General features: G+C 44.9%; 1 protein-coding gene across 2 annotated transcripts in view; it reads right to left on the bottom strand.

Annotated features, from left to right (window-relative positions):
* The window catches only part of WIPF1 (WAS/WASL interacting protein family member 1), a 55,989-nt gene extending 32,439 nt beyond the window's left edge, over window positions 1-23,550 (bottom strand). For both annotated transcript variants that reach the window (XM_059475690.1, XM_059475688.1), the window contains exons 1-2: window positions 23,378-23,550; window positions 2,508-2,619 (exon numbers count right to left, since the gene is read on the bottom strand). The gene's annotated coding sequence lies outside the window, so the exon portion shown is untranslated. The remainder of the gene's footprint in view (window positions 1-2,507; window positions 2,620-23,377) is intronic.
* Window positions 23,551-26,201: the final 2,651 nt, after the last annotated feature.

The raw sequence follows: 26,201 nt of genomic DNA, 5'->3' as shown, positions 1-26,201 counted from the left end.
CTGAAAGGAAGCTTTGGATTGGTTTTATGAGGTCCTAAGACATCATTATTCTCATGAAGTCTACTTTCTCTTTTAAACTGCAGTCCTGTTGACTGGCAGTCCTGAAAAAATGATGGTACAGGGACCATTGTTGTCTTCCACATGTGCCAAGGCCCTTGTGAGCAGGCAGGCTCACAGGAGGCCGGGTCACAGGGAGAGCCAGTCCAGGCAGCACCACTCAGAGAAAAAGCCCTGCTCCTGCACAGAGAGGGTACAGCAGCACCAGGGCTGCTGTGCGAACACAGCCTCAGCTCTGCAGCCAAACACTTCTTCAGGTGAGCATTGATCCACCAGAACTTGCTATTAGGGAATGCTGCTCAACACAGCCCAATGCAGCCAGCATGAATTTGAAGTTTGCCATTAGTACCAGACTTCTGAGATCTGTGATGTAAATGAGCAGTTTTCTGTTCACCTGAGAAGGCAGCAGGGCCTGCCTTTCCAGGTCCCCCTCTTAGGCAGGAGCACACCTGGTCATTACCCTGCCAGCTGCTAACAATAACTCAATACTTTCCCACAATGTGCAGACTATAATGCACTCATTTATCTGTTTACTTCCAAGAGAAAGATCTCCTCAGGAAACTCAGAAACAGCATTTTTCATTCCCTCCCTGAAAAGTGGAGTATGAAATACACTCTACCATCCATATGGAAGTGTTTATTCCTTTAAAATAACTATTTAGCTTTCATCAATAACCAAAGTCACTGTCAACAAGGAGACTGAAACACAGAACAACAGACAGCAGGGCTGGAAGAGGGCATTTACCCTTCCTTCCCCTGAGTCACCATAGATTATATCATTCCTGGCAGTAGTCAACTCTTTTTTCTCTAAAAATCTCCACTGATGGAAAGTCTGCAATATCCCTGTCATCTATCTTGTTATCCTATCAGCCAATTAAGCTTTTCCCAGTACTTTATTTAGACCTCTGTTTGCTGTCATTTCATTTATTATTTTTCACACTATTTACAAGTGATGCATAAAAGAATTCATTCCTTTCTTCTCCATGGTTATTTGAAAACTGGCTACATGTCTCTTTGAACTTCTCCTCTTTAGGTTAAGCAATCATATTTCCTCCAGTCTTTCCTCACAGGTGGTATTTGTGCTGTCATTATTTCTGCTGTTTCTGGGACCTTCCATAATCCCATATCATGTGTGAAATGGCTGAGAGTGACAATGTATCATCTTTATCTCAGTATTGCATTGTAAGTTTATAAATGCCAGTTTATAAATACTCATATCTTCCTTACCCTGCTTGTCTCCCTTCTTTGAACAGCCCATCCCCTCCTACCCAAACAGGGAGGTTTGACTACTGACAACACAGTGGTACCATCTTTTTCAGTCCTGTGGAATAATTCTCCAAATAACAGCCTTTGCACCAACCCTCATCCAGCAGCAGTCCATGCCTGGTAAGAGCTGTGGATCCCCAAATGAAGTGAGATATTTGTCTCTTCCTGGGGCTAGCTCTTCCCTCTCCCATTTTCCAAGCCTAGCACACAGATTTCTCCAGACTGTGATTTCCAAAGCAAGTGCACAGCTGAAACTACACCAAAGCATCAACCCACTTGGACCAGCTATATACTTATCTAGAAGAAACCCTGAATGGTTTTGTGCTCATGTCTACAGAGAACCAACATTCCAAACCACTCTGGGACCCTCCCAGCATCAGTTTCTACATGGCCCAGTAATCCTAAGGAAGCCACCAGTTGGGGTTTACAACACAGAGCATCTGAGATAGGAAATACTTGATCTGCTGGACTGCACCAGCTCCAGATCAGCACACTGCAGCCTATCTACAGCCCATGCCTTCTGATGGACCCTCTGCTGCAATGAGAAGAAAATTAAACCAAAAATTAAACTAAAAATTAATTAAATTTTTTACAAGTAAACAATGCTCTTTCTTTCTTACTAACCATGTGTTTCAGTGAACCTTTTCATACTGTACCTGTCCATTAGCACCAAACTGTAAACGTTGCAGGCTTCATTCACTGTGCAGTTTTCAAGTGTAATGTCACCTGCTCTAATTCATGACAACTACAATTCATTGTGCCTGGTAATATCATACCTGAGGTCTCCTGACCTAGCTGCTAAGCCTTAAACCCCTTCACTGTAAGCCTTGTACTACTAGAATGGAAAAAAACCCCACAAAAACAAACAGAAAATAACTCACTTCACATGTTAAAAGCTTATGGATTTGGCAGAAAATCTGATGTGACCTAAGGCACCTAAATCTGATATTAGGAAAGGTGTGGCACATCAGAGCACGCCTGTAAACTGGCACTGTCATTAATCCTGCCCTGGAGAAGAATGACTCCTGTACTGTCACACTGCAGCCTAAGACATGAGATAGCTCAGTAGCTTCCAACGCTTACAGGCCAGGAATGACACACAGCAGAGGAGCTTCCTGTGCTGCTGCTCACACCACAACTCCCACCCACTCCCAGCCCTCAGTGCAAACCCCACACGCTCTGTACCTGGTCACCAGCAGGAGATGCTTGCATAGAATGGGAGGTCTGGTCAATTCAGTCCAGAATACACTTTCTGAAGTTAGTTAAATGGCAATAACATTTCCCAGGTTGCACAATCCTGCAAGGAAGAAAGGAAAAGAACTATTAATTGTGAACCATTGGGGATCACAGAGCCTGAGCATGTGTCCACTATGTATTTTCTTGAATAAGTAGGAATTCTGCATGAGAAAGTAGAAGCGTACTGTGAAGAACAGCCCCCCTCCCTCTAAAGAGGAATCAGAACAGGAAAACACATTGGCTAGGTTCTCCTTATTGCTCACTGAGGCCAGAGGACCCAGTTTATTCTCAAACAAATTTAAGATCATTCTTCCAACTTCAGCATCGCATACATAGTAAAAGCCATTATAAACGGTGGAAGGAAAACAAAAAGGCATAAAAAGCCATGGATGGGATGGTAAGACTAATAGAGTCATCCACTACAACAGCTGCTCCTACTAAGGGACATGGTTCAACAACTAGCTTTGTAATTAGGAGGTTTCTGTAGTTTAGGCTAGAGAAAAACACGTGCAAAAGCTGAAACAAATGGGTGGGGGGGAAGAAAAGGAGAGGCAACAGCCTGGAAGATGTGACAGATGTGCTGTAAATAACACCACCACAAAAAATACACTTGACCATTTTATGTATTCAGTAATAGAAACAACAAAATAAAATCTTTAAAAATCAGTAATTTTAAAATAAAATGTAAGCATAGTAGCCTTTCAGCATTTTACAGATTTACTTCTATTTAGAAAACAGTCTCAAGAGCCCAGTCCCCCACAGCCACACAACCTTGGCATACGCTACGTGGCAAAATGAAACCCATGAGGGGATTCTGCAGTAAACTCTCTGAAGCTGGCCTATGCAGGTCTGGTTTGCAGTCTCTGGTGTTGCACATCTTAACTCCTACTTTTTCCCTTACAAGAGTAGAATAACCCTGTGCTATGGATCCCAGTGCACAGTGGACACAAGTTCAACAGTGCAACACTGCCATGTAGATTTTGGGGAGTAAAACCAGCCAGTGATTAAGGTGACATTGAGTGGTATATTCTATTTATTTTCAGAATTAAAGATTCTTTAATGAGGCTTTAATCTAAATTTGAAGCTCCCTCAAATCAAACTTCTATATTAGCATTGCTGAAGGGAAAGGAAAAACAAAAAAAACTAAAAAAAAACCACAGAAAAATTAATTTTTCTTCCATAGATAATAAATGCACAGACACACGTATACAGTCTCTCCTCCTCCTGAAGTGCAGCTGAAGAGTAGCCTCTGCTTCCTAAGCACAGAATTTGTCCCCATCTGGTTCCATTATTTATTATGTTCTCTTTTTGGTTTCCTTCTCTCTCATTCCAATGCAATTTTAATTCATTTTGTTTAGTCTGTACTTTTTATTCCCTTTCCTCTTTTTGCAGATTTCCTTTTTAATTTGTTAGAGGAAGAAACATTCTTTCCCTGGATTTCGTAATACAAGCTGCTGGAAAAGGCCCATTCAGAAATCCCCCCTCTTGAACAACTCTCCTGCTCTTTCAATCCTGTTATCCAAGTAAGTTCACTCGTGGTAGCAGAGTAGAAGTGTTAGGGCTTATTTATTTAGGAATGTGTATCAGTTTATTTTTTAATTCCATTTCAAATACCTGGCACAAGCCACTGCATGGAGGCTCAAATATATTATTTACGAGCCATTACATTTAGCTTAAAACAATTCCTAATCTATCTGAGATGAGTCGCTATAAGAGAGGATTAGGCTGAAATGAAAATGTCTGCAGTGGGATTTTACTAAATTGCTTTTAAATCGCATTCCCAGTTAAACAGTGCTCCAGTGAAGACTATAAACCCTAATACATCAGAAAGGCTGATTTGGGGCAGAACTCTGGCTCTCTGAAAACTTGCTGGTTTTACAGAAGCAGAGGAGCCCAGCTAAGGCCAAAGCCTTCTCTGCATATAAAACCCCAAAGGCTGAAATACGAGAGCAAAGCTGTGCAAGGCTGAGGCACAGAGCTGTTTAACTGCCCAGGAACAGAGCCCTGCTATTCCCAGCTTGCCAAGACCCTCCATGCCCTGCAGCAGGGCCAGGTGCAGCATCCAGCTCCACGTGCCGGAGCGGCCTGGCCTGGCCTGGGCCACTGCGCTCATCTTAGACAGGGGTTTCTGCACTGACATCAGGATGAGTGCTCCAGGTGGTATAAGGGTGAGAGAGCTGTGAAACTCAGTCTCATTTTCTACATGACCAGAAAAGCATTTTTTAAAATATTTGGGAAGAAGCATGGGCAGCTTTAGGACTTCCTGCCCAATGCTCAGATCTCTGATTTTCATGCCCGGCATGGCCTTGTTACAGCACTGTCATCCCCAGCAGGTGCATTTCGTGTGAGATTGCTGCCCCCACCCCTGTCCAAGCCCGTCTGCCTCTCAAGCTGTGACCCAAGGTGCAGAGTGAGCAGCTTGGCCTCCAGCCACCATTGCTGGAGCTGGCTGTGCAGCTGTCACCTCCTCCTCCCCATGCTCTCCCAGAACCACGTGGGATTTCATTTCCACACTGGGATTTCCTTTTAGTTCAGATTCTGTGCACTTACTACTGTATTATACATTTTATCATCCTGAAGGTTGTTTTCTTTGTGACTTTCAGTCCGACTTTGCATTTAAGATTGGTAATTAATCACAATTGCCCAGTAATTTAAAAGTAACAACTCTATATTTGTGCTAGAGTACAAAACATACATCCCATTAAAGAGTCTCCCTCTGAGAGCTCCCAAATTCTCCAGCACCAACTCAGATTAATTTAACTCCTGATGCAATGTGTTCCCAAGTTGAAACTCTCCAGCACAGAAAAGTCATGATGCAATTTCTCAACAGAAATCACCAGGAATGAAAGAACACCTTAACAAGAAACTGTGCCAGTAAAATCAAAGAAGAGCTACATACTTTGTACAGCCAAAACAAACTAAAAGAAGTTTTCACTATAGTCAATGATTTTAACCTCTACTTGGAAAAGTGCTTTCTGCTATTTATTAACACTGAACACGTCTATTAAAAATCCAGACCTTTAACTTATTTTATGAAAGTCTTAACAAGATGGAGAAGATTTCATCCACACTTCTAACGTGACTAAGGCCCCACTGCTGTTGTACTGCAAGGCAGGCTCCAAGCTTTGCACAAACCAAGCTAACCCACAGATGAGCTTCCTATTTCTGTGCTGTAGAGTTCTGCTCTGAAATCCCACACTGCTTACTGCCCGCTAGCACAACTGCCACACAGAGCACTCCTCATCCACTACTGCCAAAAATCAGAGAAAATACATCTGCAGAACCCCAGCAGGACAGCTAAAGAGATGTTTTAAGAGCACTAACCTGTGCTATTTGAATCTGTTGGAGGTCACCCAGTTCTGAACTTCCCCAGCAGCTCCAGGCTCATTTCCTGTGAGGAGCATGTGACACACACTTCCTCACCGCACCTTGCTAGACTCACTGCGCTCACATTTTCACATCAGATTAAACAACTAACTGTCCCTCACAACATGTAAAGAAATTCCCGATCTAATGCTGAACCACTGACATTTCTGTATAGCCAAAAAGCCCTCCTCTACTGCCTTCTGAGTCACTCCATGATTCAATGGACCTTTTTGTACTGTATATTAATACCAAATGCTGAATGCGATTCTGCCACAGTATACTCAGTGTGCCTCCCCCCAGCTTTTAAAGGGGAAACAAATGCAGTAGTGGAGAATGTAATTACACTGCAGGCATGGGAAATTTCAGTTCAAGGCTATTTGTTTATCAAATGTTCAGAGTGGTAGTGAATTGATGAATTCAAACAGATGCAGTCATCAGCAATTTTCAGAAATACTTTCATTTGAATACAGTAAACAGAAGTTTGTGTCCTATGAAGAGTAGTTTATGCCTTTAGAAGAGTAGAGATTTTCTTAGTGTGCATCCACATATTGTTATCTTAGCACTGGGGAAATAGGTCTGAACATATGTCACAAAAGGAAGGACGTAAAGTACTGTATTAGAGTACTATGTTTACAGGACTAGTCAATAGGTGGTGCTTTATCAGAATTTTATTTTTAAAGACACAAATTTTGGAAAGGCAATCTAACCCTGAGTGCACCACCAGGTGCACTGTCACAGTCTGGAGGTCAAGTCTGAAGATTACCAGATCACAGTAGAGGCAGAATGGTCACACCTTTATTTAGTGCAAGCTGAAATAACAACAGGCAATGCCAGGGGGACTGATCAGCCTGGCAAGGCCTGTGTAAAAGCAGTGGGTTACAGACCCACAGGGGTTCCCTTACAGACTGACTGCAAGGATCTTTGCTGGGGCACAGATTTGCTTTAGCTGTACCTAGTGTGTGAATGTGAAAACCTTGAAGGTAGGAAGAAAGTGCAGAGACAGTGATGTGGCAAATTTGGGATGCAAATCTTTTGGCAGCAACACTCAGTCGTGGCTGTCCCGCATCCACCATTCAGTTCTCCCACTGCACCCCACAGCTGCCTCAAGTGTGCTGGCACAGTGGTTCCAGCCTGTGCCCTGGACCACACTGAGGAGCTGATCTGGTGGTCAAAAGCTCACAAGATTTCTTTCCCCCCTTTTCTCACTTCCAGGCAAAACCAGACAAGTGCTAGGAGGAAGCTGGCTGTGCCACTACCCAGGCTGTCACACAAAACCATGGCTACAGTGAGAGACCCAGAGCAAGCCAATCAGAGCTGCTTCTTTGCCCATGGGTAGATGAATTCTCTGCAATTTCTACATAAATTAAGAGGTTTCCACTAAAATGTCATCTTTATAATTAAACTGTGCCAGATGAAGACATCAATGTTGTGAGCAGCCTCCTGGTGACCACCAGCCAGGGATTACATTCCCATCTGCTGCCTCAGGGCTTCTTACCACCTCTCACAAGTTCATTACTATCGAATGAGCCAAACTAGCTCCAGTAATTTATATCAGTGGGTTAAAATAATTGGCAATGGAGTAACAACGGTTTTGAGAATCCTTCCTATCCACAGAGATGTGAGAGCAGCGACCTCTGGCAAAGGGGCAGCAACAACAGGATTTACAGAGCAGCAGCTAAATCTTAAATTACCCTCAGCTAATAAAAGATACAAGTATTTTATGTGTAAACACGCATAGGACACCCATGCAAAAGCAAATACATGCATGACTAAAAACCCCCAACAAACCAGCCCCTAAAATGGATGCTTTTGCATGAGACTCACATACACACCCTTCTGAACCTCTGAGCTTCTGCAGCTGTAGTAGGAAAACATGTGCAAACACATGCCTGCAGATGCACCTGCTCTGCCCCCACTGAAGGTTTTGGACCAAATGGCCAAGGTATTATTTACACTGGAAGACACTTGAGAGCACTGTGAGCCTCATGCAGCTTAAGCATCTTCCCCCCAGTAAGCGTGCAGAGACATGACACGCCAGACCCCGAGCTCCAGAGGCACTGAGGGGAAGTTGAAGAGTTCAGGAAGTGGCCATGCTTGCTCTCAGCACACTGCCTCTTTGTCCTCACCCAGCTGCTCCCCCAGGAGCTTTCAGACAGCCCGGATCCCTGACAAGAGATGGGCTATTTCTCTCCATTTTAAGAAGGGGCTAAGTTTACAAAGTCACTTTTAATGTGTCAACTTCTCTGTGAGGATCTAGTCACACACAATGGGCTGTGCCAGAGCTGTGCTTGGAGCTGTGGTAGGGCAAATATACTTTTATATCCCCCCAGACACTTGGGATTGTTCGAGAGGGGAGGAATTTGCTCACCCAGCAGGTAACTCACAGCAGCCTCGCAGGGACTTTTAATCCATGCCCAAAGCAAGCAGCCTCCCAGGGAGCTGCTCCAGCCAAGCTCAGTGCTGCATGCCCTTCAGTGGGGCCATGGAGAGGCACTGCAGGGACAGCAAAGGCAGCTGTGTGACACCGGGAACCCACCGTGTCCACAGAGCTCCGGCACAGCGGGGTTTGCTGAGTCACCACTGACACCAGAGCATGTCAGCTCTGACTGTGGACCACTAGAACAAGAAGGGAAACAGCTGAAGCCTGATAAATTTCACCCCTTGTAAACAAAACATTTATTCCTCCATCCTTGTCACAGATGAGGAATGTTGGCTGGCACCTTTCAGAGGAGCAAAGCTCCAACAGGGAATTTTGGCAGTCATTATGTGTGGGCCAACCACTTGCAACTAATGCTATGTCTCACCTTACAAATACATACATATATATATATACATACAGAAGACTAAACTATCTCTTTAGCTTCTGAATGAAAAGCACACATGAAGCTCTCCTTTATGTACACCTGGGTACTTCCTGGAGACACGTATTAGTAACCCTGCAGATGGCACAAGTTGTTTTTAAAGCCATAAATTGACTTCCCCTCACTTGCCACGAGATCAAACAGTGTTTGATTTACGAATAAAGGACCACCCCAGCAGCAATAACAAGTTGCACAGTGGCCTGACAGATAAGCCAAAGAAAGATGTTAAGAGAAAGTGATGTAAAGCTATTTACACAAATGACTTGATTGTCCTGTGCTATGGAAGTAAGAAGGCAATCGTGGGCTCTGAAGTTTTTGGTTTAGATTAGAAACTTGCACTACCCACACATCTGAGTATACTGGATGTGAGGATACAGACTAACAGAGCATGCTGAAACCCAGCATTCAACACCAACACATACTTTCTGCCTTATAAAAACAGGCCCTATTTATTCACTATACAGGAAATCACCCCATTCACCAACATGGCTATGACTATACACACAGACAGAACAGTGGATATGGTGAGGACTGTTTTCTATCTGGAGCCTGTCACCAGCAAATTTGAGCAATTAACATCTCAGTGCTCAGGCAAAACAATCTGCACTGCCCCAGCTTTGAGCAGGCACAACACAGGCAAGTGCAAGAGCAAACCATTGTGTGGAACCGTGAACGTGCAACCACAAATAAACCAACCAAGCCCAGATCTGTCAGCCAAATCACCAGAGCCAAGCACTAATGCAGAGGTGTTCAAACTTCAAAGCAGGAGCACAGTCTGCAAGAGTTTGTTGAAAGAATTACAACCAGAAACTGGGACTTCTCAGTAGCATATAATCCCTGCTGTTTCCATTTCCTCTTTCTCATTATCGGCACAGATGGGGGCTGAAGATTAGTAAACAGTGGGTGTTTGGGGTGAATTAGAGCATGTGTGATGTAGAGCTAGGGATCCTGGTGGCATCTGTGTGACTTCAGAGACATGTAAATATTTAATGCTGCCCACTACATTTCTTCAAAATGATGAAATATTAACACATTCCTTGGAGGTGGGGAAAATCATACCAGATAAAACAGGGAATCTATTTTGTCCCTCATCCAGAATGGGAACAAAAATCTGATGATCAAAAATGTTCTGGCAGATTGCCACTCTCTAGACATGTCTGTGTGGAAAATGAAGAGTTTTTACACTGTTCCAGTGCTGTCTGAAAACAGTGAACACCCCCTCCCAAACCCAACTCAAAGCCCTTTACACAGCCATGTGCATGAGATGACATTATCAGCTATCACCCCTGGGTTTAGCCACAGGCTATCCTTTCAGAGGACAGCCACATAAATAAAAGCCATTCCTAAGAAAACTTGCTCTTGCCTAGAAATGCCTATGTATTTCTTGAGCAAAAACTGCTGAACTGACAGGCCTTGCTCTCAAAGTTACTTGTCCTTCCTGCTCCTTTGACACAGATATTAACAGACTCCTGAAGAAATACTCTGCAGTGCATATGTATTATTTACACATGTACATATATATCTAATTAGATATATTTCTAAAATGAGAACTCTATTTGTGTGGAAGCCCCTTCATATCATTGTAGATTATTTCTCATAGTCTTAGAACGTTCTCAGGAACCAAAAAGGAAGTTTTATTAAGAGTGCTGGTTGTGGCTTCCAATAATTATTTCCACATACAACCTGATTTCTTAGTTTGTAGCTTTTTTATACAATAAGCTTGGTACACAAGCTCTATCAAAGAATATGGACTTACTCAGCAGGTCAACCAAGAGAGAAACAATCCATGCTATCTTTCCAAAGGATATTTTCAACACTTTATCCAGTAAAATCTGTCTAGCTGTTTTTCTGGAGCAGTGTTTGCTATATTTTCCAATGGCATGCCTAGGCTTCAAGTACCTTTTCTCAGTACATAAGCATTGCTATGATGGCAAAGTTAAAATATATTTATTATTGAGCAACCTGTCTTCAGCTATTCACATGAGTCAAAGTTTTCAAATGCTCAGCTGAATATTTGATGGCATATTTTTATATACTTAGTTATTTCAGTAGAAAACCTCAACTGGTTTTAAGATCACATTTGAATCTGAGTAATATTTTATAGTCAAACTCCCCACGAGCATCAGTATACATATATATATACTGATACATATATGTACATGCAAATAAAGCTAGACAAATCTACACCTTGGAAGTCATGATCTACCAGAACACCACACAAACAATATTCATTGATAAGACCAATTTTTCATCTTTTCACAAACCATACAATTTCAAGCTGTTAGTGATGCTTAGTTTATTTCCCCTTTACATTCTGAATCTTCTAGCCAAACCTCACACGCTCTTAATTTTTTTTTTTAAGAGAAAGCAAGTCCCAGTCTTTGGGAACTTCAGTCTATTTCTTGCATTCTTCCCATGGGTGGTATATTTCACATCAGGAATAACTGGATGCCAAATATAGCCACAGATGGGAGTCTATGCATAGTTGCTGGGTAATTATAAAATAGAATCAGCTTCTCTGCTGTGTAACAGATGAGATTTTATTCTTTGCTCAGCTACAAGTACCAGCAATCCCATACTGATTTGAACTATATCCAAGTAAGGTATGCAAGATCAGGTCATGCACAAGATCAGAGAATGTCTTTGTGTTTCATTGATATTTATTGACAATTATATTCTGCCAAAAAAAATAAAACAGGAGAAAGGGAGGATCAGTATATGAATATGTATATACACTGCATATCACATTTTTCTTTAATTATCAGTGTAATTACTATGAATTAGGAGAATATGCCACTGTGATTCCAGAGAGCAGTAGTTAAAAAAGTGACAGAGAATTGCAGAGTCCATGAAAAGCATCCAGATAACAGCCTTGGAGACTAGCACTCTCTGTTTCCTTAGACAGTGAAAAGAACTCAGCCCTGTTGTGAAATGCCACATGTCACCTACACGAGGGGCAGCCACATGGGACACAACCAAGTGAGACTGCTCACATCACTGTGCCCACCCATGGCCCTGGTCCCAAAGGATCACTCATTAGCCAAGCAGGGAACAGCCTCAATCCTTGCTGACAATCTGACTGGTGCATGATGGCTTCCAGCATGGAACTCCTGTAATGCCACTTTGAGCAGGAAATTTTGTCTTGCAGACCTGGGGTTACCCACTCACTCCATGTAGACTGTGCTTAATCTGACAGAAAGCAATGTTTAGTTACAGCTCACCTGGCTTAGAGAGTAAACTGCTGGTTTAAAAATAAAACACTTTATATTGCCATTTATTAAAATCTGGTTTCATCAACTGCTGAAATGGAGTCAGTTATCAGGAGACTGCACTTACAAGACAAACCTCTACATCAAAAGGGTATGGGAATATCCTATTGTTCCCACAGCCAGACAAATACAAGGAGCTGGACCTCTGACACAAATTCCCATAACACACTTGGGAACTGGCAGTCAGGATAGCCCAAATGGGAGGGCTGAGCTAAACAGAGGCAGTAGTATGATATTCTGGCTCAAAACAGCTTGGCACCTGGTCTCCCTCATTAGCAGAAGTTAAATACACAACTATAACTGAACATGCAATCATCTGTCTGCATCCCCCTCTACATTTGTTTTGTTTCTTCTTTCCTCTCCCACCAGCAAAAGGTCAAGTATATAGTAGAGAACTGAAAAATTAAATTCACAGCTTAGTTTATGGCTTATGGCTCCAAGGGCATTACCTGTGCTTAACAGAAACCCCAGACTGTGTAATTTGAAGCATGGCTGTCAGAAAGAGTGCTGCTAAAAGAGCAGAAGTGCCTTACAGTCCAATTTCTAGACCATTCATCAAAGCTGGCTGGCTTTCCTGAGAGGCTGTACCACAACAGTGGCCTAAGAGAACAAGACAGAGAAAAGCAGCAAAGACGTCCTAAAACCCCTCCTGCTTGGCCTGAAAACATGAGTCCCTTTGGGTGGGAAAGATTTGTCACGGGCACTTTGGTAGAGCCCAATGGTTCCAGTTGGTCTGTGGGCCAAGTCCCAGCAGGCCCAGCACAGTTCCTGATGGAGGATGAATTGCCAGCTCCTACTCCTGACTCTCTCCCAGCAATGCCTCAAAGCATCCCCAAGCACTGTGGGAGTCTAAAGGTGTTTCTTCACCTGTTCCCTGTCACTACACGCTGCCAGCAGGGGCTCGGCTGCACAAGCTGTGATGCAGGCTGTATATACCTACCTGATGTTTCTAGTTCAGATTTAAGTGAACTTTGTGACATATTTAACTTTGGGCTTTTTGCTGGTAAATGGGACAAGGACTATTCTCTCAGCCTCAAATGCCAGCACTTCGCATCGCTTTGGGAAATTTGGATTTTGAAGACCCTTGGCTGTCCCAAAGGCTATTTCCATAATTATACCCTCAAGAGCTATTCAAAAGTTCTTTTATGCTTGTCCTATACCAGGCATTATTCCCTAGTGGCAGGGTCTGAAATCCTGATTCAATGTATGTTAGAGGAAACGATGGTGATACCAGGGTCACATGCTCCATAGAGAAATTAAGAAACCACCACCTGCACAAGCCAGACTTAATACAGGAACCTAAACTGCAATTTTTGACAACATGACTTGACAGAACCCAGGTTTATGCACCAAACAAGTCTGCAGATAATCTGAGTTTTTTTCCTCCCCACCACAATCACATAACAGTGACCCTGCAAAACTTTAAAGCAAAGATGCCAAGGGCATTGGGGCTTTAAAGCAGAAGGAACAGTCATCCTCCTTTCAGAGTGATGATTTCCAAAATTAACCAGCAGTGTCTACCAGACAAGAAGAGAAAGCTTCTACCAGAAGCTCAACAGAAAACAGCTCCAAGGAAAGTCCTGAAAAATGATGTCCTGACCTTTTCTGGAGCAATCCTGTTCCACTGGTGTCATCTCAGCATTAATCTTCCACAGCAATCACACACCAAGGGCAGCACTGTGTCACAGCACGTACCACAACACATAGCACAGGTGAGATGGCCACAATGCACAGATACCACCATACAATAGCAGAAGGCTTCAACCCGTACAGAGTAACACCACTCCAGAAGGCTGCACATGTCTGCCCTTCTTGTTCTTTAGCCCAACCTTTTATACCCTCCTCATGGCTCATGCACTGCACCTGTGTGCCCCTCATGGCTCAGGCACTGCACCTGTGTGCCCCTCATGGCTCATGCAGTGCACCTGTGTGCCCCTCATGGCTCATGCACTGCACCTGTGTGCCCCTCATGGCTCAGGCACTGCACCTGTGTGCCCCTCATGGCTCAGGCACTGCACCTGTGTGCCCCTCATGGCTCATGCACTGCACCTGTGTGCCCCTCATGGCTCAGGCACTGCACCTGTGTGCCCCTCATGGCTCAGGCACTGCACCTGTGTGCCCTCTGCTCCCTGTGGTGGTTGGTCAGTGCCCCTGGGCACTCCCTGGCTCGTTACCTCCAATGCTGCTCACCTGTCCTGCACAGCTGCACCCACTGGGGATGAGGCTCCCACAGCCCCACTCCCAATCACCACAAACTGTGCACCTACAGGACTGGGTTCAAGTTACACTCATCAACCCCTCTGCTAGTTCAGAATGGATTTTTTGTGTATCTTTGTTCTCACTTCGTAGGGCATAAAACCTTGCCTCATTAAGCAGTGGGACATCTCTTTATTTCTGTCTAAAGGGAAAAAAGTGAAAATACATTTTTGGGTGGTTTCGTTTTTTTTTACTTTCCCTTCTTGCAAGTTTTCCCATTATATTCTCATTTGCTTCTGCCTATATCTCACAATGGATGGCCTGGAGCAAAGGCCTTGGAAGCTGTAAATGCTCTGGTGTTAGATATCATGTGGTATAACTTCTATGGTTTCTTCAGTGCCTCCCCAGTCTGGCTGATTAGTGAGTGGATGGTGAACAAACATTTCTTGAGAAGTACAAAAGCTTTCAAGTAAAAAAGAGCAGTCATAAATCATTCTTACTATAAACTCCATTATTCCTCCTAAGAGGAAACTTTCTTGGGGAACTTCAAGTAACACAAAACAGAAGACAACAATGACAATTCTTTCCCTTGGAAGCACAAAATCCCTCAGTGTTCTCATTTAAGTACTGCACATGACGACATCCAACTGGGTTTTACCCTGCAATTCACTCGCATTATCAGGGATGTTCTGCTAAACAACTGACACATTTTAGATGAATAAAGAGGGAACTTGTCCAGTCATCTCAAGCTGTTTATCAGTTATGGAACACTTCATTTTCTAGTTCCCTATAGCAGCTCAAATTAATTTGTCTTTCTCTTGACACCAGACAGCATGCACACTTTTTTTCAAGGATGCACAAATGAAAAAAAAAGGAAAAGCTATAATAAAACTTGGAGACACTGATCCTGTGGAGACCTGCTTGGAAAAGGATAACCACTAAATGAAAAAATAAATATTGCTCTAGTTCCACCTAAGGGTACAAGTAAAGTAAGTGTAAGTATGCTGCAACTCCTCAGAGTAAGATGTTTCACTTTGAAAAGCCTTATCTGGTTTAGTTTTAATTTCAAATGAGGTAAGAACATGAGTTGTTCATTTATACCCAAGGGACACTGGCCAATTCAATTAAGAATAATCTATTTCAAGTAAACTGTGCCATGAAGCAATTATTTTTTCCCTCTCTAAGTCACCTATTAAGATCAAATGAGGAACTTTTATTTGAAAATACAGTAGGAAGCTCCAAGTTATAATTATTTGTGGCTTGTTTTTGCTGAGTATTAAAGCAAAGTTTTGGGGCTGCCTGCTACCATTTGAGAGTTTTGTATTCCAAGATGCCATCAGGACTATTGAATGGAAAAGCTGAACTTTTAAGGAATATCTTTTTCTGTTTCCAAGCAGTAATGGTCTGGAATGGTTTAAAATGTAACCTGCAGACCTAAACAATGATATAAAATGAGGTGTTGTTCATGTGCCTCATTTGAATGGCATTCTCTCAAACTGAAATAATCACACAGAGATACCATCACATTGCTATCCTTGGATTTTTCATTTCATCATACTCAAATAGAAAATGTATTCTACAGGGCCCTGCTCAAATGCATTCCCTATCTCAGGGGTCTTAAAATTAAAGACAAGGCAATAAAGAGCCCACTACACTGAGTCATGCAAGCTCACTTAGTGAGCAAGTCCTTCTTTACTTACAACATACACAACACAGCAGCCTTTTTGGTTTACATTTAATACTTCCTTTGAAAACTGTCTTCAGTAACTTCAAATTTGAAAGTAGCAATAAAAATTCTCTATTTTGCATTCCTATGCCAGAAACAGTTTTGGGAATATGTTAGGCAAGGTAGGTCAGTCAGTGCTGGGTAATGAGGACATGAGGAGAGCAATGACTGATGTGATGGTCATGGGAGGACTGATCAGTTGGAGTAAACCAAAGACAGGATGGTAGAGCTCAGTACTACATGGCTGATGCTGTCCATGTTTGCCAAACTGCAAATCAAATTGAACCAAAAGACCATCAAACAATAGTACCCTTTAATTACCAGCTGAGGAATTCTTTCCTCAGGTAGGAGGTGAGGGGGGCAAAAAGCAATCCTCTCTTCTATTCACCACCACATATTTTTTGTCCTCCACATCTATCTAGCTGGTGCTAGCCACAAACAGCTACCATCCTGTTCAGACTACTCAAAAAGGAAGGCTCCTGATCCATGCCACACTTGCAGCTCTGGAGTGCTGCTTCAACTGGAGCTGCAATCTGCCTCCAAGCACCTACAGCCCTCCTCAGGGACCAAGGCAATTGCAGGGCAGCTAAAGGTCCCACCACTTTCAGAGCCTGCTGGTGAGGTGAGCAAATGAAGCACTGCCTGTTGTTCCCAGCAGAAACAGCACAGACACCACTTACCTGGGGAAGCATCCTCACTTAACTGTTCACATCACTGCTTTAAAAATGGCAGGGGGAAAAGGGATGGGGGGAAAAGGGAAAAAGAGAAAAAAAATAGAAGGGTTGGGGGAAAATGGGAGCTCAGCCAAACTCCTCTTCAAGTCTTGAAAAACAGGGCTTAGCTCTGAGCCATCAGTACATGGACTGGTCTAGAGGGACACTATTTGCTGAAACTTATTTTATCTCCTTAATTTCCAAGAACAAGTATTGTAAGGATCATATTTTAGTAACACTGTACTCACCCTTTCAGAGTCTTTCTTGCCTGTGGAGATCTTTAAATCAGCAAAAGAAAAGATGAAAAAAACAAAGCTGAAAACAAAGCCAGAGTCTAGATCAGAAAATTTATTACATATTCTATGACTTAAAAGTCAGAACCTCAGGAGATTAAGCTCTCTGTAACCTCAGGTTCAGTGGGAAGAAACACACCCTGCTAAGCAAATCCTGCAGTGTGCTGAGCCAGTATCAAAAACCTGGGGGCAGAGGCTGGACCCGCCAGCCTCGGGCTGCTGCTGCTGCTGCCAACCCACTCACATGTGCACTGCAGGTATCTCCCCTGCCAGGACATTCCAGGCCCTCAGCTCCACACATGCAAAGATGCCTTTTCTAACGCTTAAAAGAGACTGCTGTATTCGGCCACATCACCAAGCATGGCTAATCTGGGATACATGTGTGAGCACTCACACTTGTCGTGCTCCCACAGCAGCCAGGCATAGCACCCATACCCGTCTTCCCAGCAAAGCTGCTCAGACAAATCAGGTTTGTATAGCTGGCAGGCTCAGCTGTTCCAGGGCATTACTCTGACATAGCTCTCTTCACAGAACACCAAGGCACATGTCTAACTGGACAGCAGGTTGTGGCAACAATAAAATAATGCATTATCCTATCTGATTTCCATGACTTAAAAGGATTTGCCAACTTGCCATGCCTGCTGATGCCCTCTTAACATTTAGGGATTTGTGTCAACTGAGCTACAAAATTGATCTGTTGTTGTGGAGAATAAGCAATGGATAGATCTGCAGAATGGTGCAAGGCTCCACTGACTTTTAGTTATGCTTATGCAACTCCACAGTTCCACAGCTGCTAATACTTAGCAGATGACCTGCGTAAGTGCTAGACAAAAAAAAAAAAAAAAATCCTACTTCATCACTTAAAAAACAAGCTACCAAAACAAGACTAATGATTTTTTTCATCTGACATGATTTTCTTTTTTCTCCTCTGAACAGAATTTAAAAAACCGCAGCATAACGAATTCAGCATAACTTATAACTGAAGATCTGAATGGTGCCTTGTTCGTAGCATTTGGATTTGAAACACAGATGCAGTTAACTCACAGCTTAACTCCTTCCATGATACTCTCTAAAGTGCTGATCTGTGTCCTTCTTAGCTTCCAGGTTTTTAGAAGTTTTCAGGTGATTTTTCTTTTTTAAACAAAGAGAGATTCAAACTTGGATTCAGTGCACAGCTTTGTCTGTTGTTTTCTGCTCTTAAAAAATATGATATTAATTGTTGTGCAACTAACTGGGAATAACATCACTTTCCAAAAATTTCCTTTGCAGCTCTTGTCTTTATTTCACCAAATTATTTTCCAGATCACATTTTCTAGGTTTCTGAAAAAGTCAATGCACTACATTTTTCTTTACTACTAAAACTCTCTATGAACACGACTGATAAGGGGAAAAAAAAAGAAAGATATCTCTCAGCAGGTAAGTGTAGTCTCTGTTGCCAAATGATCTGAAAATAGTTGAGTAAGGAAAGGAGGTAGTTTTATGTGTGAAGACAAAATCTTTTAGCTACCAAGTCTGCCAGCCAGGAGACTTATGATCCTCTCCCAGCACTATTACTGACCTGCTGTTAAGAGACTTTGGGCAAAATTACCTTCTTACACTATGCTTCTCTACATACTTCAATTTTTGAAGTCTTTATTCAGAATTCCCAAGGCCATTTTCAGATATTTTAAGACTACATTTATTCCCACTGGTTTTGGGGACAGACAAAGGCAGCCATGCTTCGCCTGTAATGCACAAACATGGCAAACAGCCAGCTGGAAGGAACTGCTGGATCTCATCTAGCTCAGAGCAGGGATAACCTGCCTTCAAGCAGATTGCTCAGGCCTTACCCACTTTGCAGACCATCTCCAACAACAGACTCCACAATCCCTCTAAACAACTAGCTTCAGTGCTTAGCCCCCCTCACCACCAAGGACCTCAGTGGAAATTTTTCTTTGAAGCAGGACTCTGTGCCAAGGAATGCAATTTCTGTTTAGGGCTCACTTCTGGCCCTGTTAAGTCAGGGTCCAGAAGAATACAGAGAAGCCTGCTCCACACTGCCTGCTCTTCATGGCAAGAGGATTTCAGCACTCAAAATATTACAGAGAGGGAAGAAGAGGGAATCACCCCTTTTCCTGAACTTATCATAAGAGAAACATGCAGAAGCTATTTTGGGCTCACTGAAGCTGCTAAGAGCATTTCTTTTAACATCTGTACAACTTCCCGTTCAAGAATATCCTGTAGTTTCTTCAGCAGGAGTTACGTGCTCAAGCTTAGCACAAACAGAAAGAGGGCTCTCATGAAAGCATGGACAGGCACACAGGAGGGCTTTAGCCCCGAAGGAAATGGTAGGAGCTCCATTTATACACACACTGAGCACATCAAAGATAAGGGGTGCACATGAACACATTAAAACTCAGAAACCTCTGCTCCCACAACATTAGTAGTTTAAGGAATTACAAAACTATACATTTTAACTACAAAGCATACTTATGTGTAATTGGATCCAAATGAAGAACACTAATGAAGTTATGGCTGAGTTAAATGTTACAAAACAGACTCTCAAACTACTCCTTGTGCGTCCCGTTTATCTCCTTCCAGGAATTAGGAAAAACTTTCTATTCTGAGCACCTTTGATGTCTCTGATTTAGACGAAACTGCTCCCCCGCCACTTGTGTCTCCAGCCTCAGAGACACTCTGAGTGATCTGTGTGAACTGTGCTGGATGAGGCCCAAGGACAGCTGCACTTGCAGACTTGTGTGCCTGCAAGGATGAAGAGCAACTCCAGCACCTTTCAGGGCCTTGATGTTCAGGGTTATTGCCACTGAAAAAATAACCTTTTTACTATTCAGATTTCACTCTCAGCTCAGCAGCAGTGACACAGTCCCCAAAAGGATCACAGCGGAGTACTAACATAGTAAACAGTTTGTTACTTCTCCTTCCCGCTCTTCAGATACCCAGAGAAATGCATGCATGTACTTGGTGAACACTGCACTATCATACTGGTCACCACAAGCACACAAATTACCTTAAACAAAGCAGCCTACTAAAGCATGATAATAGACATCTTTATTAAATTTACTCTTTAATAATGCCTTTTTTGGGCTATTTGCCAACTAACAGTTCAGCAGTTATTATTCTGTAACAGGTTTTCACATACCTCTTTGAAGGAAGGAGCTAAACAAGTAGGTCTTAACTGCACACAGGACAGACAGCTGCCTTCCAGAGTGGCGGCTACCCATAGTACCCACTTCTTCAGTACGACTAAAATCTATTCCACCACCCCAGAATTTAATTATCTCCCCATATACTGGGTCTCCACACCCCTACTCAACCACAGCTAGCACCAGAGATTCTGAACCAAAACAGTAAACAGTCCTTTTTATAACAGATCCCATAGAGCAAATGTTAGAGTGCACCAGATGAAGAAAATTAGAAGGTGTTGGAGTCAAGAATAAGAGAAATCAGTAGAAAGAACACAGAAGTATTTAATTAGATTTGAATTTTGATAACACTTCATTATTGTAAAGAAACCATAATTAAGATATGTTTACCTTGGCAAAAGCATAAACTTTAAAGAAACCCACCCTTCTGCTGCATCATTATTTCATATGGTTTCTATACATAAGTCCATTAACCAGATGAATACTCAAGGCAGTTAAAAGCTCAGAACATTTCTCAAAGCTGCTGTATAAAGACATTTTACTAAATTGTACATGTAGTCCATCAACAACATGTGTGCTCCAAAGGAAGCCTATGCCTTCCTGTCATGTCACAATTGTCCGACAACACCAACATGCACTCTTTTCTCCCCACAAAGCAGATGGGTGTTTATATAAGCAGGGCAGAAAACTAAATAGCTGTTAGAACTTTATGCAGTGTAGGCAATGGAGACAAATACTGCAGCATGCTCCCTTCCCAAAGGGATTAGCATTGCTCGTGCTTCTCAGTGGCCTTTTCGGGGTCTGCATGTCATCAGATGTAAAGATCATACTGTTATCACAGGTGGGAAATTTGCTCTTTCCACAGCCAATACCTTTTCTTAGATGCACACTTGCAGTTCTGTCTGTACTACACAGGTAAAAGCAGTGAAACCCTGCTGGGGTAGGTAACTGGGTTTTCCATTAAGAAAAAAAAAAAAGGGTTAGTGGTCTTGTAGCCATGCAGCCCCAAAAGCTGATGCCATTCAGAGAGTAAACTAATCCTGGAGAAAGCTGGAAGTGCAATTTCAGAAGAAATAGCAAGGCAGCAGCAGTAATTAGGACATAGCTAGAGAGTTTAAACTGCTTTAATTCCCAAGCGTTGGGGTGAGGGATGTCAAAGTAGGATGCAGGAGAGGGTCGGCACAGGGCTGAGAGGGAACTTCTCTACAGACAAGGGAGCAGCAGCTCTCGTCTTACTCAGACTTCTGAGCTACTCAGCACAACCCCAGAGACAACTGGGAAAGGCTGAAGCAGCTGCAGCACAGGCAGAGGAACAGGTGAGCAGCAATAAGACAGAAGAGGAGGGTGGGAGGGACAGGAGCAGAGGCAGGAATCCCTAAGCTGCCAAGGATAACACGCAGAGCAACCACAGCCTCCAGGCACAGCCCCTGTCACAAAATGCCTGCACTCCAGTCAAGGCCAGCCACAGCACTGGCGTGCCTCTGGCTTCACATTCCTCAGAAACTTGCCTTAACCAACTATGGGAATAATAATTTCATGTACAACCCAGAGAACTACACGTTTGACAGGCAGAAGCTAAGGGCAACGTCCTGCTCAGCTTGAGGTCAGAGGATGCTGAAGAGCGTCGAAGAGTGAGGCAGAAAGACACACATAATACTTGAGGAATGAAAAGCAGCACTTTGTGGAGGAACAATAACAGGCGCTCAAGAGATACGATCTCAATCTCAGGCTATTTGCTCTCGCTCTAGCTAAACAGATCTTTAAATAACATTTGTGCATACATAAAGAGCTTTTCTTCCCCATTTGTAGCTTTCCTCTCCTCCCCTCGCCCCTCCCCACCCTCCCATACTCTCTTCCTGAATCTCTCTCTGCGTAGGGCTTCCCCCCTCACATGCTCCGGCTGGACAGAAGGCAGAAGTGCTCTGGAACAGCTGTATTTCCTCCTCATCTGCTCCTTCCCCTCACAGCAGAGGGGAAAGTACATGCCAGCTCATCTGGCCTTGTGCTTCACAGCACTTGAAATCAAGTGCACTGCCATGCCTCCCACCTTTACTGAAGGCAAGGCTCCCAAGCCGAGGCTCTGAGAGGACCTTTCCTTTTTTATGTGGCCTCCTGGGTCTTTGCACCATCCTCCCAAACTGGGCTTGGAACAACTTGTGGACAGAAGAAACAGAGGGGGAGGCTGACAGAGTTAAAAAGGGTGTGAATGAGAAGCAAAACACACTGCCCATCCCCTGAAACTGAGAGCAGCTGCTTATTACAGCCCTGTCTTTGAGAACACACTACAGGAATAAAGGAGTAATTCAGAAGTACCTCGTGGTGGGTTCCTGAACACACACACCTTGGTGCCAGTGACAAGGGCTGTTACCACGTTTGTTTTAGAGAGGCTGCTCAAACAGGCTACGTGGTAGCTGAGGAACACCTATTCTCTGAGAAGGCACATAGCCCTGCACTCCAGAAGGTGTTCATTAGAAGATGAAACACAGCCATTAAAGCAGCAGAGGCAAACAAAGTGCAAGACAAGCTCAAACTTGAAGACTGGTCACTTGAGGTTCCCTGAGTTGATTCCTCTCAAAAAGCCCCCAAGAGCCAGCTCAGAGGGCAGAGACCCGCTCTGTTGACTTCACCATACAGCCTAACTACACGGTCCACCTCAACATCCGCTGCAGATGAGGGAGGCTGAGACACGAACACCTGCGTGTGTGACCAAACAAGGATGCCAAGCGTGGGTGCCACACGTGCAGGCAGCGGTGTGTGCCACGGCTCCCAACCCTGACACGGCAGCCAGGATTTCAGAGCCGTGGCTGTAGAGCAGCAGAGATGGACAGGGATGCCAGCAGAGATGGACAGGGATGCCAGCAGCCCCGTCCCCGGCAGCCCGGGCACAGGCACGGTCCGAGGGGCCGGGAGCTGCGCCCCGAGGCAGCGCCAGCCGCCACCGCGGGCAACGCGCCCAACCGGGGGGAAGCGGGAATGGAGGGGAAGCAGGGAGGGATCCCAGCCTGCCAGCACGGCTTCGGGAGGCAGGAGGAACGCGTCCAGCCCGAGACAGAGCAGTCTGGAAGAAAAGAGAGAAAGAGCAGACAGGCACGAGGCGAGACTCGGCTCCCGACCCTTGTACCCGCGGGGCGCTCGTCCCGCGGGGCCGGGGGAGCCGAGCCGCCCCAGCGCGGCGGCCGCTGGAGCCCTGCCCGCCCCGAGACCCCCGCCCCGGCCGCCGGGAGCCCCGCGCGGCTCCCGCAGCCCCCTTACCGCGCTCCGTGCGGGCGAGGCGGCGGGAGGGCACGGCGGGTCCCGCCGGCGCTGCAGCCGCTGCGGCGGCCGGGACATGTTGGGCCGGGCGCTATTTATAGCGGCAGGAAGCGGCTCTGCGGCGCGGCTCTGGGGCGCCGCTCCCTCGCCGCCCGCGCCGCCGCACATGCCCCGGGCCCGCGGAGCCGGGCCGGGCCCGGCCGCCCCCCGCGCTGTGCCCCTGGGCCCGGCCGGCGGAGCGCGCTCCCCGTGGGACGGCCCTTCCCAGGTGGCGCGGGTGCCGGTGATGGCCCTGTCCCGTCTTTGTGTGCCCCGTGCCCAGTGGGAGTTCACAGCAGTCAGAGTTACAGAGAGCCCCTTACAGGAGATGGGCTCGGGTCCCCAGGTGCCAACGGCCTGGACTGCGACTTCGGTGGCTCTGCCGTGGACACATCCCGTTCAGAGCCTCCCCGGTTCCCCGGCCGTGCCCGCACTGCCGGCCCTCGGCAGAGCCCCGTTTCCCCGGCCCTGCTCCCGGGGCTCCCCTTGCCCACGGAGTTCAGAACACGTTTTGTTCTCCCGCATTGCCTGGCCCTTCGCACAGCCCCGCTCCTCACGGCCCTGCTCCCGGGGCTCCCCTTGCCCACAGAGATCTCAACACGCTTTGTCCTCCCGACCTGCCGGCCCTCGGCACAGCCCCGCTCCTCACGGCCCTGCTCCCGGGGCTCCCCTTGCCCACAGAGTTCTCAACACGCTTTGTTCTCCCGACCTGCCCGGCCCTGCTCCCGGGGCTCCCCTTGCCCACAGAGATCGCAACACGCTTTGTTCTCCCGACCCGCCTCGATGGCCTCGATGGCAGCCAGCGGGGAAGGGGTAGTGGCGCCTAGGGAATAGCGAGGCACTAGGCAGAGACACACAGTAGAGCAGAAACGTAATTAAACAGTGGGAAAGAGATGCTTGCTTTTTCCCTGTTAAGGTTTGCAGTATACTGAAATGTGGGAAGGTCAATTACCCATCTCTGCAGGATGCCCCAGAAGGTATTTGCGTTTCATACCTCAATTAACTCATGCAGAGATTGCTTTGCCAGGCAAGCAATAGATTCTGTTCCCTTTCCCCCCTCAGTTTGACCAAGTTTTCTAGAAACAAAATTTCTGTTCATGTTTTTATGTCCAACACTGAGGTTTTGGATGGAAAAATGCCCAAGTGTATGTAACGGAGTAGCTTGTGCAGATAGGAGCAAGGTTTGAAGTGCAAGAACTGCGTCCTGAGTGTTTATTTGAGCCAATATTGATCTCACATGCTTTTATCTCTGTAGGATTTCACATTTTGGAGGTGTTCAGATGGTTTCTGTTTACTCCATGCATAGACATGGTCCAGCCCAGCAACTATATAACACTGTTATCTAAAATAAAAATGTTAGGGACAGGTGTCCTGGAGAACTGAAATATGCTCCTGATTCACTTGTAGCAACATGTCCCACAAGGTCAAAGACTGAGTAACCTGTGTGCTAAGTTAACCTGCTGCAACTTACTTTCATGTTTTCCTCAGGAGCTGAGCTGTTGCCTGAAGGCACAGCATTATGGTGAGACACACTGTCATAAGAGCAATGGCATTACTGTGCTGTCTTCAGTGGAAGGCTGGAAACCTTGCCAGGCTTTTATGTAGGTCATGTCTCGGTTTCTGTGTCATTGTATGCTTGGAGCACTACAAGTAACACAAAAACTGGTACAATTTTTTATGTGTACCCTTTTCTGACCCATACAATGTAGATTAGCTTGCAAGCAAAAATTTCAGTGCTCACAAATAGTAAAACTGCAGGTACTCTGTGTTTACTGTCTTTACAGTCCCAAAGCTCTCTTAAGAGGTCACAGATCCACATGAGGTTCCTCAGCAGGGCAAACTGCATTTGGGTCATTGGTTAGCTGAAAAGTCACGTAGAGGCAAACAGCTTCCTCTTGTCTACATGCTGGGGAAATGCCATGTAATGTGTTTAATCCAGGCTCCATATGGGATAAATAGATACACTGATACAGATCTGCTCAGCTTTTAGAAGTTGGGGAGATGTGCTGCAATGGGAGATCTGTGCTGGGATGACAGGAAATGGTGACAACCTTTGCTAGGAAAGAATTTTCCCTTTCTGGGGAATCCACTGAGTGATCCATCATCGCTGTGATGCAGTAGCCTACAAACTCCTTTGGACTTCTGCCTGCTGGTCAGGCTGGCCTGTTGTGTGGTAACAAGTAAAATTGTCCTGTCCTTGCTGTAGATAACCCACCTGCAGCTAGCAGGACTCAGCACGGCTCTCACAGTGGGCATTGGTTAGCTGAAAAAGCTTCTCTAGAGGTTGGCTCTTTGCCATAGCTGTGTCAGTCTCTTAGACTTTATTGTGACTGAAGTGTGATCATTTTGCCTTTTCTGTATTTGGTATTTGAACTCCAGAAAGAGATGAGTGCTCTAGAGCTTTGTTAGAAGTCAGTGTCTGTGCAACTTTCAGGTGACAGAAGCTTGGGAGACTTTGTATCGAATTCACAATTTTTAAGAACAGAGAGAGGTAATTTATTGCCAGCAGCATGCCTAGGGGCTTGGAGGCTGTGCTGGAATTTATCTAGCACTAGTAAACATATGAAAATGTGAGGTCTTGTGACTGGAGCCAAGGACAGCAACCTTCTAGAGGTATCCAAAGTCAAAAGCATTCCTGATGTGCTGAACTATCAGTGACTTTAAAGGTGATATCTTGCCTGTCCCCATAGCAGAAAACAAACCTTTCAGGGAGGTAAGGTACTCCCTGTCTCCAGCAGCAGCACAGTGTTTATGCACTGGTGTGGGTCCTGGGTTACACATTCCC

The sequence above is a fragment of the Ammospiza nelsoni genome, chromosome 7 (genome assembly GCF_027579445.1).
Source record: "Ammospiza nelsoni isolate bAmmNel1 chromosome 7, bAmmNel1.pri, whole genome shotgun sequence".
In the NCBI taxonomy this organism is placed as follows: Eukaryota; Metazoa; Chordata; class Aves; order Passeriformes; family Passerellidae; genus Ammospiza; species Ammospiza nelsoni.
This window is presented reverse-complemented; position numbering and strand designations above follow the sequence as displayed.